The 15,464-nt window shown below is 39.1% G+C and overlaps 1 protein-coding gene across 1 annotated transcript in view; it reads right to left on the reverse strand.

Annotated features, from left to right (window-relative positions):
- The window catches only part of LOC147078356 (cadherin-86C-like), a 170,848-nt gene that overhangs the window by 74,265 nt on the left and 81,119 nt on the right, over nt 1–15,464 (reverse strand). The window lies entirely within an intron of this gene.

The raw sequence follows: 15,464 nt of genomic DNA on the forward strand, positions 1-15,464 counted from the left end.
CCCCTCGCTAATGGTGCCTGATAGGCTTGAGACGAGGAAACGGTTCCGATCCAGAATAAATCATGGTAGGTAATTGATGGGCGCATGTAAATTCAAATTCATTAGGACATCAGGATTGGAAACCATCCCTCGTGATAACAGGCAAAAGTGTTTCAAGAGCAGAAGAGACCGACGAGATTCAAGAGAGTGAAAAGTAAGCATGCCTTGTAGAAAGGCAGACGGAAAATAATCATTTGACGAATTATCGAAAGGAAAATAGTCAACTAGTTCTACTCCTCCAGAGATATCAATAATATGTTAAATTGATATGCACGGATAAAACAAGTGTCTGCTTAAACACTGTGTATTTTTATAAACACACGATATGTATTTATGTTTTCGAAGTCTGCGGAAAAATGTTTTAATCAATAATAAATAAATTTGAAGCATATTAGGAAATATGACAGGTGTTTTAATTAACTCGTATTAAATTTAATCGATTACCAACTTCTGTTTATAATCTATGACCACCTATATTATTATTTAAAGCAATTTAGAAGCAGTACAAGTAAAAATAATATTTACACTTCTGTCTGAAACACACTTGTAGCTTTTACTTGCGTAATTTAGAGTGACAGCTTTGAATTGATTTTTCGATATTAAATGCAAATTAAATTGTTTTTTTTTATAAATTAATTATTTGGGAATGAGCATATTTTGAAGGCAATATCTACTAAATTTATTTGTTTTTTTTTCATCATATCCGCCCCAAATACATACACCGATTGGGTTACTATGAAATACTAATCATACTTTTGCGGATTATAGTTTATTAGCTAGCTGCTAGATTTAGAATTATAACCGGAATAACATGTATGGAAAATGAGTTGGTCCATTTCCAGCACTATTATTAGCTCATTTCTAAATACTCTTTCAAAATAAGATGTCATCCATTTTTAATTTCTTGTAATGAGAGAATGAGGTTTTTGAATTGAAAGTGTTTTCATGTTACAAAATAAGTATTAACATTTTGTATCAATCAGATTAAGATTGAACCTATTACCCGGAATTCTACGCACTGTTTTTGGATTCACAATACAATCACAATTCGACAAATCTAAATATTGATATTTAGATTACAAGAAATGAAAATATAATTAATATTAAATTCTACAGGTTTTTTTTTTAATTTGGTATTTAAATCCTTTATTCAATAGTTAGCATTATACAACATAACACATTAGACAAGTTAATTGTTTTTTCATAAAATTTAATTTGTTTAACAATGAATTTTGATGTTGATTCTACGTTAACGTTATCAGATTCTATTAGTTTTTTTAAGTTTACGACACTGTTTCTGAAATTTGTCAAATATAATTTGGCCAATCTCTTCGCGAATGGCATAGTCTAATGTATCGAATTCAATTGGATTAAGTTTAAAGGATAATTCTGAATGAAGAAGTTTAATATAATGTAAAAGATTATCACGTTTCCTCATACCCTCCCGGATCTCTGCCTTCAGCCAAATCTTCTTTGCTCTATTGATAGCAGTTTTACCTGCTGCACTAGTAGATTTTGTCTTGATCTGTATGTAACTTGGGGACACTTTACTCATTAAACCACACGTTCTGTACCGTGATTCAATGCTTATGTTTTAAACGTCTATAAAAACTTGCTTGGATGGCTATATCCGCCATCTTCAATTTATTAATTGAGTTATCATTTACTTGGTAGAATTCCATTTTACAAGAAATGAAAATACAATTAATATTAAATTCTGCAGGCTTAACCCACTTCTTAAATTCAACGCTTGTACAGTCATCCCTAATTATAGAATAATAATTGAACATTTTTGTCAGGGATGCTTTTTCGAAATAATATTTTGATAATTCATCGCGACAATTACTTATATAAATATAGGTATTTGATGAAAATTGTTTTATCACCTCTGTTGGATTCACTCAATATATTTGCATTTTAGCAGCACATAACCTATAATTCATTTTCAAAAACGTAAACGAGTGTGCTTTCTTAATACCGAAAATTCCGGTATTTTGGATTTTAAAAACCGGTATTTCTTTATTGATAAATATTGGAATACCGGTTTTGAAATACCGGTATTGCAATCCCTAGTCTTGCCAAAAGGCTTCTCTGAGGCCAGCACAATGTATATTGTAATATGTATGTTATGTTATCCTAATATTACACTATTTTCTTGTTAAAAGCTAGGTAAATTTCATTTTCAAAGAAGTTGTTTGAATTTTCTATTTATTTATTGTTCATATCTTCATACAATAAATAACTTTGACTTAAAAAATTGTTAATGCTGTAAGATTGTATATTTTGTATCAGTTGATTACATGTTGATATTACTATGGAATAAGTAGATACAACATATTGTTTTAATAAATGATTAGATTTACAGTAAATCCATAGAATGAAACCGTTTGAGGTTTAGAACCGTGTGCCATACTAAACCTATGGTTTCTGTTCATGAAAATATATTTTTACTAAGTTTGTAAGTGTAAGTGTATGGTATAAACGGATACGATCAGATGCTTATAATATACATTGTGAAAATATGTATATTTCCATGAACAGAAATCATAAGTTTAGTATGGCACACGGTTCTAAACCGCATACGGTCTCAGTCTTTGGATGGCCTCTTAACATTTGATATTACATGTCTATATTAAATTTGGTATTAGCAAAGTCTTAATAATAATTAGATAAGTACTCCAAATGCAAAGGCAACGTGACCAAAATACAATGAATCATGCGACAGACACTAAGATAATATTATTATTGTACGCAACCTGTGACGGTTTTAAATATTTACGGAGGCTCGACGCACCGACAGGTTTGGAGGCTCCCTTATGAAAATTTTAAGTGTTAAAAATTTAACAATAGTTCATGTTAGTCACGATGTTAGATTTTTTTTATTATATGGTTGATTTTTTAAACTCTCACATATGAAGTGACCGTCTCACCCGCTTCATGGCAAACCACCGCCCTACGCAACAATATCTTGCGGCACACTTCCTATTCCCAAGCTCTCTCTGCTTTAGAGAATACACAATGAATAATGATCATGATTCTATTAACATTTGGAAACAAGTCTTGAAATTGAAGTTTGACACAATTTATCAACATGCTTATTTGAGTCATATCAACAGACAAGTAACTTATCATCATCATCATCACCGACATGGAATAATGACGACCCACGCTGCCTGTCATTCGCTTGGAAACATTTCAAAACACAACAAAAAGGTATTGTCGTATCTACGATTAGTTGAATCGGTAACTAACTAAATATTACACAGTCTATCCATCCATGTATATAGCTTTATTTAGACATTTCCGTGCAATAAGTTGAGTCATGGATGCAAATCAACGTTAGCTTAGTTGCATGGCCGCACCTTAAGGCGTTTATGATTATAAGATCGTAAGAGTGGGGTGTAATGCTTTGCTGACATTATTAAATTTAACAGTACAATATGAAAGTAAATGAATTTTAATCAACCCGATTGGAAAATATAATGTCAATGGTGCCTAATATGTAGACAGATAAATCTTTAGACAATCGACGCCATATTTTTGTGTGCCTTATAATATTTTATAGTAGGTACAGTTGCCCAGTGGCGAAGGGTGGAGGTGGGCTCTCAAGATCCGCCATAAATACTGCACACTAAACTTTGTCAGCATACGTATTTGTTTTCATTGAAATAAGACTGCAATTTACAGATAGTGTTGGTTAGTTTTTAAAATTTAATTAAACCCTCCGAAACCAAGCCAAAATAGATAAAAGTAAAAAAAAACTCGTCTATCTATAAAATATCTGAAATTATGCAATTAAAGCAAGCATACATAACTTTTTATCTATTATAATTTGGTAAGGCAGGGCTCAATGAATTAACAATATGTGTAATATGTCATAATTTTAATCCAACGAAAACAAATAAGTATGAATGGAAAAGTGTGCACAATTTTGTCGTATCGTCCAAAGTATGTAGGTATACCAAAATTATTATGGCTTGATTTGGGCAGGGTTTAATTGACTTTTAAAAATTAACCAACTGACACGAACAAAAACGCCGACCTTCAGTTAGTGTTTGGGGCAGAGTATGGTTTAACGACATAACTATACAAATCTAGCCTTGTAGTCAATTCTACTTCTCAATAGCCTTGCGACAACCTCACGACACGGTTCAGACAGGATATATAAGTCCCATGGTTCTAAACTATGGAAGAATCAAGAATGAAATGGTCAAAGAGACCATGAACAGGTAACCAGTAGCGTAATCGTTTAGTATTAGGAAGTAAAATGTATGTTGTTAACCTTTTCTTTGTAAATGTAATAAAATTTTACGTAAAAAATTTTCGCCTCCGAAAATCAAGAGTGCTCCAGTGTAATTGGAACGCTGTGACCACAGACCTCGAAATGTCACGTCGTTTAATATTAGCGCGATGTATTTTTTAATATAAATTTCCGGGAAATCTCCATTAAACTTAGAAAATAAGTTATGGAAGAGATTGTTTACGTAAAATTTGGCAAGTACATGCTTCAATAACTTTTATAGCAATAATGGAAGTGTATGAAAATTGGAAAAGAAAATTGAATATTTATAAATTTATATACTGTATAATTGTGAATAAAGAATTTTAATACTAATTTTATCAATACAAGATAGAAGCTAACTACTGTTATAAAAATACTGTAAACGCGTACCTATATTTATAGACGCGTAATTATAATTATAAATTTTGTTAATGCCATAACTTGCTGACTATAATGAATATTGTAAAAGTAACAATTGGAAAAACTTAAGATTTTGGCATAGATGGGTTTCTACCCATAAATAATAATAAATCTTAATCGCATCTTGGGTAAATAAAAGAATTAAATACTGCAACTAAAAATACAAATTGGCGTGTGACCTTGAACTTTAACTGAATTCTGTCCGACTAGAATTTACGGCCCAGCTGTGCTAGTCGCGAGACAAAAATAGATTCAAGGTTACATTCAGATTACTATATAAAAGTCACTATGCAAGATTAAAAAAGTTAGTAACTGTTCGTGTATAACATCTTGTTAGGATTAAGCATTTATATATTTAAGTTGAAATGTTAAGTATAATATTATAGTATTTTCTCGTAATAATATTCGTCCGAAAAGTAAATATCGAATGAGAAAGTTTCTGCGGCTCCAAACAGTTTTATTAAAACTTAGTAAAATTCTATTGGCCTAAAAAGGCCAAGAGTGGTGGAAAGGACTAGTACGTGGGTGTCAACCTTTCATTTTGACATTTTAAATTTAAAGACTGCCATTCCCTTATTTAGTACCCGAATACTTATTCCGATACCTCGATGGAAAGCTAGAAACTTTCCCCTTCGTTTGAACACGAAAAATCATATAAAATCAACTATTTTGCTTACGTCATCCCAACTGCGCATTTAAGGGACATGTTCTAGAGGGTGCTTGAAACACCCCTATTAAGTCTTAATTTTGTGAAAATAAAGTAGAGTAAATTTAACCCGACTAAATTAGAAGATATCTCTATTAGAAAGTTGCCAGGAACGGGAGATATACGTAAATTCATCCCGTGAGAGAAAGATATACATCTGCTATCCCTTACGGACTGTTTCCTGTTAAACCTCTATCCGAAGGGTATAAAAGGCGACCACTTTTCCCGTAAAATCATTAGTTTCTACACTCTTCACCAGCGATCTTCAACAAAGCAGCAGTCCTACCGCGGATATGAGACATGGTTCTCAGTAGTTTTCGTGAATTTTACATACAGTAAGTCCCCATCGACGGGCAAAAAGTAACGCGAATAACTCGTATCTGCCGGTAGTGACGAGCTCGCGGAGTAATCACTTTTTCATTACGCATCGTACGAGGTGACGTAATCGGGATAAATTACGTGATCGGATTTGTTTTATAAAAACAAATTAATAAATTCAGATTATAATAATAAATTTTACAAATCATTTCGGGATTTTAAAATAAACTTTTGAAACTTTATTAAGTAAACATAATTATAAAAACAAATTTTAGTAAATAAATTTGTAAACATAAAAATAAATTTTAGTAAATAAATTTGTAAACATTAACAAACCTTTTGTAAACAAGTTTGTAAACACAAATAAATATTTGTAAACATACTGTGAACATAAATAAACGTTATAAACAACAATAAAATAAATTTTATTCTTTTATAAACCCGATACTATGTGACCGAAGAATAAATTATAATTTTTCTTACAAAAAAAATATTTCGTGAAATAAAAATATTCAAAGAATATTTACGTATACATTCTCTGAATTAGGTGTGACTTTTTGGGAACTTGTGGAAGATTTCACAGAGATCCTATAGTGAACAAATAAATAGTTTGCTGATACTTTAATGAGATTTAATTACGGGAACAATGACAGTTAACCTTATTGTGTGACCGTGAACTCTAGTACCTGAATAAATTCGGCACCACACCAGCTGAGAGTTTTATTCGGGAATTCAAAAGTTGTGATACTACAAAGGAGATCCACCTCTCCTAGTTCATCACTAGTCTCCTCAGTGACGGCCCGGTAGCATTATTGAGCTAGCCGTGAGCCGGGTCATGTCATTATGGCGCCCAAATGCGTGCGGCATCTTCAGGTTGCGAAAACCTGAACGATCCTACAACTAAGATCTACTAAAAGATTTTAAAAACAATATATTGTGAAGTGTATCAATCAATTGTGGTTACCTGAGAGGTTTTAAGAACCTTATACCGGAGCTACAAGAGCGATCTACCTCAACTTTATAAATGTGAGTACAATGAAATAAAGTGTAACTCGCATTAACGAGGAACCAGTGATGAATACTTTTGAAAAATATAATTTGGAGAAGAATATATACGTAAAGGCAACTATATATAGAATACTTTTCTTGATATACTTGGAAAAGGAAAGACTAAATAAAATAAATACTTTTGGTAATTTATTAGAGTCAGATACCGACATTAAGCAAAAGTATGTCGATGAGACTATCCAAAGGATCTCTCTGACCCTTTTAAACCATAAAGAAAGTATAAAAATAAATTGTGTTACTCACCGTAACAGAAATAATAGAATTAAGAATAAAATGCACAATAAAAATTTCGTGTGAATTTTTAAGCTTTTTTCTAAATTAAAGTTGAGTACCATACAAGTATAGGTACAAGAACCCAGACAAAGAAAAAATTTTTTTGAAAAAAAATAAATTTATACTACTTTGTACATTAAAATCTCGATAATTATCATAATTACCGTGACGTCATGGGTATAGGTACATGAAGGCCTGTACCTATTACAATATAAGATTTTAAACGGAGAAGATTGGACGCTTGTAACAGGAGTTGCAAGCCTTCAGGGTTATCAGCGACAAGCAGCGCATGCCCTCCAAAAACTTTAAACGTCGATTGCGGACGAACGGGTGGTCGTAGGAAGCTGAAAATTGGCGCAATCGATAGCTGAATTTTTATATGAATTTACGGTCAAAGGTCCGCTTCTTCCAACTCCAGGGGACGGAGGAATTCGAAGAAATTATGCCGAACCCTGTTCCGGGTCCGAGTGTAGAAGAAGACTTTATATTGGAAGAAGGCTTGCAAAACGCGCAAGTATTCCCCGAAGAAGATTCATTTTTGCAAGTAAGCACGTCGGCTCCCAAACAAAAAATGGCACCACCAGAACCGGCCGTTTGTACCCCGTGCCATGTTAAGCCGGAACTCCATTCCACCTACGAGGGTAGCCCAAAGCAGAGCGTTGAACTTTTTCTCCGACGCTGCAAAGAATATTGCGAAGCTGTGAAGTACCCAGCTGAGAATTGGACAGAGTTGGCTATACGTCAGCTCAGAGGAGAGGCCAAGACTTGGGCCAAGAATATTGACACATCGGACAGTTGGCGGTCGTTTAGTAACGACCTGAAAGAGCACTTCGAATCGCCTTCAAGACGTCGTGCTCAACGAACGGAGCTCGAACATAAAGAGCAAGGACCTCAAGAGGGAGCTTATGGTTTCCTCCTGAAGAAGATGGAATTAGCCGAGGTACTCCTTCCGGAGATGAAGTCGGAAACCCTGGCTTCAACCTTTTATGACCTACTCACCGTGAGCGATCAGATAAGGGTTAATCAAGAGAAATGGAAGACGATGGACGAGCTGCTTGAAGTAGCTCATACACTTCGTCCATTAAAGTCAGCACTGGCATCCGTGCCACCTACAACAAATGCCACCAAGGCGAACAATGAAAGGAGACCCGTACCACAAAATACTTGGCGCGAGAAGCCGCGTTCGGTACAAGAGACTAACGCGAAATCTGATAAGACCACGGAGGCTGTTGATAAAAGGCCTCCACGGCAATCGGACCAGCAAAACGATTCGGAAAGACCTGCGTACCGCCCACGTCCTCGCATTGAAGAGCGAGGCGGTGCCAGACAAAGGCGCTGTCAACATTGTCCTGGCTTCCATGAAAACAAGGATTGCCCAGACAGGCAAGCAGCTCAGCAGACCAGAAAGGAGCCATGAAGACGGCTCGCGGACCGGGTTGATCGTCGATGGCTCCAAGACGACGAACACTGGCGGACCGCCGAAGAGAAGACTCAAGAAGGTGACACGAACGTTCCTCGAACGCCGTTCAGCCGAGTTCTAGCTAGTGACATAGACGCTCTTCTGGCGAATAGGGTTAACTGTGAAAGTGAACTGAAGGACACCCTTCCGGTGAAATCATTTAACCCTAAGGTTCACTGTGAGGTCGAAGCTGGCCCCAGTAACCAAGTTAATCTTTGTACAGGTCCTCTTGTAAAGGATAATAGCGTAAGACCGGAGAAATATCGCAAACACGATATTAAGAATTCTGCTAGTAAAATAGTAGAAAATTTTAATCCTTTTACCGGCGGCGAAATAGAATATAAAAAGTTTTTAGATAAATTAGAATTAGGAAGTTATGAAATAAATGTTGGCGGCAAGGAAGAAGATTATCAAGATATGCAGTTAAAGACAGCTAGCAGTGGATGCGGCGAAGGCGTAAGCAGTGGCGCTCTAGGTGTGCTGAGAACATCGGCAAACGTAAGTAACTGTAGCTTCGTCGATACTGACGACAGATCTCTTGTAACAAATAATTTAACGAATTATTGTGCTTCCGCTAACCATTTGTGTAAAAATATTAATAGTACTAACTATACTAAAGCCGAACCTGGCAGTTTACTTGAAATTAATAGCGATGTATGTAGTTTAGATAGTCGATCGTCGTTGCAATCGAGCAACGAAGCTTTAGGAAGGGACTTACCTTTTAAATTAGCGAACAGACCCCACGAGGCTGACGTTAAGAATATTATTAGGAAAAGTCGAACTAATCGTCGACTACAAAACATTAATACCTTCGGTAAATTAAGGCGAAATAAACTTAATGAAGAAGAGCTCATAGCATTAGATGACTATAATCGTTATCTTAAACAAAAATCAAGTAAATGTAAGTCCTTTAGTATTAAGAATGTTAAAAATAAGTTATGTAGGCTTAATAAGATCAATTTTGATAGTGTTAAGTTTGAACTAAGAAATATGAACTTAATGTACATAGATGAAGCTAGATATAGTGACGAAAGAGTTGTTGTGTATGATCATCGTCTCAAGGGCGGTGATATACTCAATAACGGAGAACAAGAGTTATGGGACTCAGCTACGGCTGCCCATAACCAACAAAGCAAAAATTCTACGGATTTTCTCGGTTCTGTAAATATTTTAGATCCTAGGGACAGGTGTAGTCGGGGACAGAATTTTGCGGCGTGTCAAAAGGCACTACCATCGGTAACGACTGCAGACCGTCCAAATAGCGTAGTCAGAAGTACGTGGACAATTGTAGGTAGTACGTTGGATGCGCCGGGTGAAGAGAAATTGCCAACTACTGCAATTGCACGTAATAAAAATAGTTTACCTCATAAAGATTTAAATATTAAACTGGATAAAAATGTTAGTAATAAGAGTGCTTTAAATACTAGTGATAAGTTTGAAATATTTAATAGTGATAAGTGTAATATATTTGAAATTAATAGCGGGTCGAACGCCGCCGTGTTGAATGGTATGCCCTCTGCGGGAGTATACAGTGCATGGGGTAGGGGCGCACCGAAATTGATCGGAGGTCACCTCCTCACACTGCCCTTCCGTATCTTCGGAATAGAAACAGACTATGAGGCTGTCATCGATACAGGTGCGACGCACTCCTTAGTGCGCAGTGACCTACTTCGCCCACCAATTGAGCCGTGCGGGAGGCCTCTGACTTTGACCACGGCCGGAGGTGGATCGCTGTGCACCGAGGGAGTCGTCAATGTGAAAGGTTTTCTTCGAGACACACCGATAGAAATACCGGCTTATGTTTCGAAAGACCTTCATATAGACCTATTAATAGGTCTGGATTGGCTAGAAAAGCAAGAAGCAGTCGTCGATATGAAGCGTCGCTGTTTACATTACGGCGACGGCATAAGGCAGACATTGTACTGTAAAACAACGCGGGAACCGCTGCCATGTGGTCCTGTAAAATTAGCAGAGCTTGCGCCCGGAATTCCAGAATCGGCACGGATCGCGTTGACTGAGGTCATGGAAGACTTTAGAGACCGTTTTGCTGAAACTGGACCTCCGTGCCGCACAACTGAGTTTCGCATCTTCTTGAATAAGGAGACTCCATTCCGTCTGGGCCCTTATCGCCAGTCGGAACAGAAACGAAGACAGATTCAGGAAGATGTCGAACAAATGATGGTCGATGGAATAATCGAGCCGAGTTCGAGTCCCTACTCCTCACCCATCGTTTTGGTGCCGAAGAAAGATGGGACCTCGAGGTTCTGCGTCGATTATCGAAAGCTTAATACTTTGACAGTGGATGAAGCAACTACCTTACCTCTGATCTTGGAAACATTGAAAGATCTGGGAACGGCAAAAATCTTTAGTTCATTGGACCTTAAAAATGGATACTGGCAGGTGAAATTACACCCTGGCACTAAACCCTTAACTGCGTTTACGACTGCTGATGGTGGTTGTTACCAGTTTCGCGTGTTGCCGTTCGGTTTGAAGGGCGCGGTGGGGTCGTTTCAAAGACTCATGTCTCAAGAGGTTCTCATTGGAATCGTCAACAAGATTTGCCTCGTCTACCTCGATGATATTATCATTTATAGCGATACATGGGAAGAACACGCACAGCACTTGCGAATCGTGTTTGAGAGGCTGCAGTATCATGAACTTCGCGTCGCGCCAAAAAAATGCCAGATAGGGAGACAAGAAGTAGACTATCTGGGACATCATATTACGGCCACGGGAAATGAACCGCAGACTCATCATCTAGCAGAAGTAGAAGCTGCGGCGGTGCCAAAGACTCGAAGGGAGGTGCGTGCCTTCCTCGGCCTTTGCAATTGGCTGAGGGAGTATGTAACTCGTTTCGCTGAGATGGCAGCGCCATTGACGAGATTACTCCGAACCACTGTACGATTTCAGTGGAACGATGAAGCTGAGGACGCCTTTCGTAAAATAAAGCGTGCCCTATCACAGCCTTTGAGATTAGCCCGACCCGACTTTACTAGATCCTTTTGCCTTCAAACGGATGCTAGCGGACATGGCATTGCGGCCGTTTTATTCCAGCCAAAGGAAGACGGTGGTCGTGATGTCGTTTCCTTTGCAAGCAAGCGCGTTAATGAGGTGGAAGCTCGTTATCATATTAATGAATTAGAAACGATGGCTGCCGTCTGGGGAATCACTAAGTACCGTGGTTACCTGGAGGACAGAAAGTTTAAATTAATAACTGACAACCAAGCCTTAACGTGGTTAAATACTGCGAAGAATCAGAAGGGGAAGTTGGCCAGATGGGCAATGCTGTTATCGGAGTTCGATTTCGAGACAGAACATTGCCCGGGAAAGGAGAATCACCTCGCTGATCATCTGTCAAGATTTCCCCAGAACCCTGCGGGTGCAACTTTAAGCCCAGAAGTAGAGTGTGCTCGTATGGCAGCTCCGACGAGACGACCGGAAGTAGCAGTACTGTTACTAGAGGCAGTAAACATTCGGGAAGAAATAATTACGAAGCAAAGGACGGATCCACAGTTTATTGAACTGATGGCATCTCTCGATTCTCCCGCTCATGTGAGGAGAAGGCCTACCGGACTGACTGTACGCGACGGGATTTTAGTACACGTTGACAGCGAATTAAACCCTCGATTAGTAGTACCGGAAAATTTAAGAAGAACAGTAATAGAAATATATCACGATCAGTGTGGACATCCGGGTGCCACTGAAACTGACCGATCGATAAGAGAATGGTATTTTTGGAATAAGCGACGATGCGATGTCCAGAAATATGTGCGTGCCTGTAAGATCTGCGCGACACGCAAGCGAGGAGCGTTGCAGCCTCCTGCCCCGCAGACCTCGCATATCGAGGCTGTGAGACCTTGGGAGATACTCACGCTAGATCTAATGGGTCCGTATCCCGTTACGAAGAAGCGTAACAAATACGTACTTGTCATGTCCGATATGTTCTCGCGATGGGTGGAAGCATTTGCCATGCGTTCTGCAATGGTTACCGCGATTTTACCGCTTGTGGAAGAACAGATCCTCAAAAGGTACGGTTACCCTCGAGCGATCCTTACGGATAACGGTACGCAATTCGATCATCCGAAATGGCTAGCAGCGATGGAGTCGTGGGGGATTAAACACTGGACGACGGGTATTTATCACCCTCGGGCAAACCCTACCGAACGCCGGAATCAGGAGATCAAGAAAGGACTCCGTGTTCGTCTGGAGAGCGATTCTCACGACGAATGGGACATACACTTGAACGACATTATGTACGACCTACGTTGCAGGAAGAACGCCGCGTCTGGCTTCTCTCCTGCGGAAGTATTGTGGGGATATCCTATTTGCCGACCGGGACATTTTAATAATCCCCTACGGCCAGAGAGCGACGATCGAGTTAGGCTTGATCGCGACGAAATGAATATAGCGGTTTCGGCCCATCAGAAAGAGTATTTCCGAAAAATGGGTACCAACTCTGGCGCTGAGCCGCTGGCATATGAAGTAGGGTGTAAAGTTTATACTAAAGAACACCCGAAGAAGAGGCCCGGAGCCTGCGCCGGCCTCGACGCCTGGTGGTCAGGGCCTCATACCATAATCATGAAAGTGGGAAAGACCCAATATTTTGTTAATCGTCGCGGAAGACCTTATAAATTCCACGTCGATCAGATTAGACCTTACATTCCGTCAGCCCCGGCTGAAGGGGATGTAACTAGTGAAAGCGCGGACGACCCAGTGGAACCGCCTGCACCGCTTTCCGAAGCTACCAACGACAGAGACGAGGGAGTGCACGCCCTGTCAGAACGTCGTATGGATGCGCAGGAATGTGCGCGGGAAGAACTACTGGCGAGTTCAGGAACGGATTCCGAACTTAGCGATGGAGAAGCTGAAGTGGAAAGAATTGTTGACTCGACAATATCTAATGAAGAGAGGATCCTTGGCGAGAGGCAGGATGCGTTGGACGCAGTCCTACGGGACGCCCCCATCAAGATAACGCCCCCCAAGAGAGAATTTAGGAGGATGGGACGATTGGGAGGGAGATTGCGCCCTGCGCGGACCGAACTCCCAACGTCCGGGAGCAAAGATCAAGGTACTACCTTTGGCGAGTGGCGGGATGTGTTGGACGCAGTCTTACGAGACGCCCCCATCCAGAATGCGCCCCCCAAGCGTCAGTATCAGCGTATAGGCCGATCAGGTAAGCGTCGCTCCAAGCGATCGCTACCGCCATCGCCTGTAAGCTAAGTCTCTAACTAAAGCGAGCTATAAGTCTTCGAGAGGAGCGATAAAGAAATAAGTCTATTATCGAAGCGAGCAACAAGACCTCGAGAGAAGCGATAAAGAAATAAGTCTATTATCGAGGCGAACAACAAGTCTTCGAGAGGAGCGATAAAGAAATAAGTCTATTATCGAAGCGAGCAACAAGACCTCGAGAGGAGCGATAAAGAAATAAGTCTATTATCGAGGCGAACAACAAGTCTTCGAGAGGAGCGATAAAGAAATAAGTCTATTATCGAAGCAAACAACAAGTCTTCGAGAGGAGCGATAAAGAAATAAGTCTATTATCGAAGCAAACCACAAGTCTTCGAGAGGAGCGATAAAGAAATAAGTCTATTATCGAAGCAAACAACAAGTCTTCGAGAGGAGCGATAAAGAAATAAGTCTATTATCGAAGCAAACAAGTCTTTTCTCGAAGCGAAAAAGAAATAAGTCTTCGGGGAGAGCGAAACGAAGAAAGTGTTGCTAATTAGGGCATGGGGAAGTCCTTGACTTCCACGCTAAGCCCCTAATAGTATTCGGAGCTGCGAAATGAAGACGTGTTGCTAATCTAGGCGTGGGGAAGTTCGTAACTTTCACGCTAAGTCCTTATTAGTATTCGGAGCTGCGAAATGAAGACGTGTTGCTAATCTAGGCGTGGGGAAGTTCGTAACTTTCACGCTAAGTCCTTATTAGTATTCGGAGCTGCGAAATGAAGAGAGCGTTGCTAATTTAGGCGTGGGGAAGTTCGTAACTTTCACGCTAAGTCCTTATTGGTATTCGGAGCTGCGAAAAATAAGTCTCTTGATTGGGATTGATTTCAAATTCTTGTAGAATATAATATATAGCTAGGAGTATTGAGCGTTAGATTAAATAGGTTTAAATGACCCTATGTGATTTAATATTAAAGGTATTGTCAGGGGAGTCTCCCTGGCATATCATGGTACTATGCCGTATTTTCTAGTAAGCGGGAACGTGATTCGCGACGGGAAGTCGAACTCTACTTCTGTCCATGGGTCGTAAAGGGAGCGTCTCCGTGAGCCCTCTTCCTTGCGGTTGTCCCTCGGCAGGAAAAGCAGTAGTCATCCCATACAGCACTCACCGTCCTCAAAATAAAATTTTTAACTTCAGAATTATTACAATGTATAATTTTCTTTTATTAATTAGAATTTTAAGACCTGAATCTGGGCGAATATTAATTACAAAAAGTAAAAGAAAAACTTTGTGTGCATGCGCAGATTTTGTGTATTTTATTTTGAATATGCTTTACTGTTGCTTTATCGCTTTGCATTTTTACGGTGTCCTGAGATGTTGCAATGGTGAATTGAGACTAGACATATACAGTTATGTCTTTATTAAGGGTGGGCATTTGACACGAACAAAAACGCCGACCTTCAGTTAGTGTTTGGGGCAGAGTATGGTTTAACGACATAACTATACAAATCTAGCCTTGTAGTCAATTCTACTTCTCAATAGCCTTGCGACAACCTCACGACACGGTTCAGACAGGATATATAAGTCCCATGGTTCTAAACTATGGAAGAATCAAGAATGAAATGGTCAAAGAGACCATGAACAGGTAACCAGTAGCGTAATCGTTTAGTATTAGGAAGTAAAATGTATGTTGTTAACCTTTTCTTTGTAAATGTAATAAAATTTTACGTAAA

The sequence above is a fragment of the Rhyacophila brunnea genome, unplaced genomic scaffold (genome assembly GCF_057557595.1).
Source record: "Rhyacophila brunnea isolate RB1 unplaced genomic scaffold, BYU_Rbru_1.0 scaffold_11, whole genome shotgun sequence".
In the NCBI taxonomy this organism is placed as follows: Eukaryota; Metazoa; Arthropoda; class Insecta; order Trichoptera; family Rhyacophilidae; genus Rhyacophila; species Rhyacophila brunnea.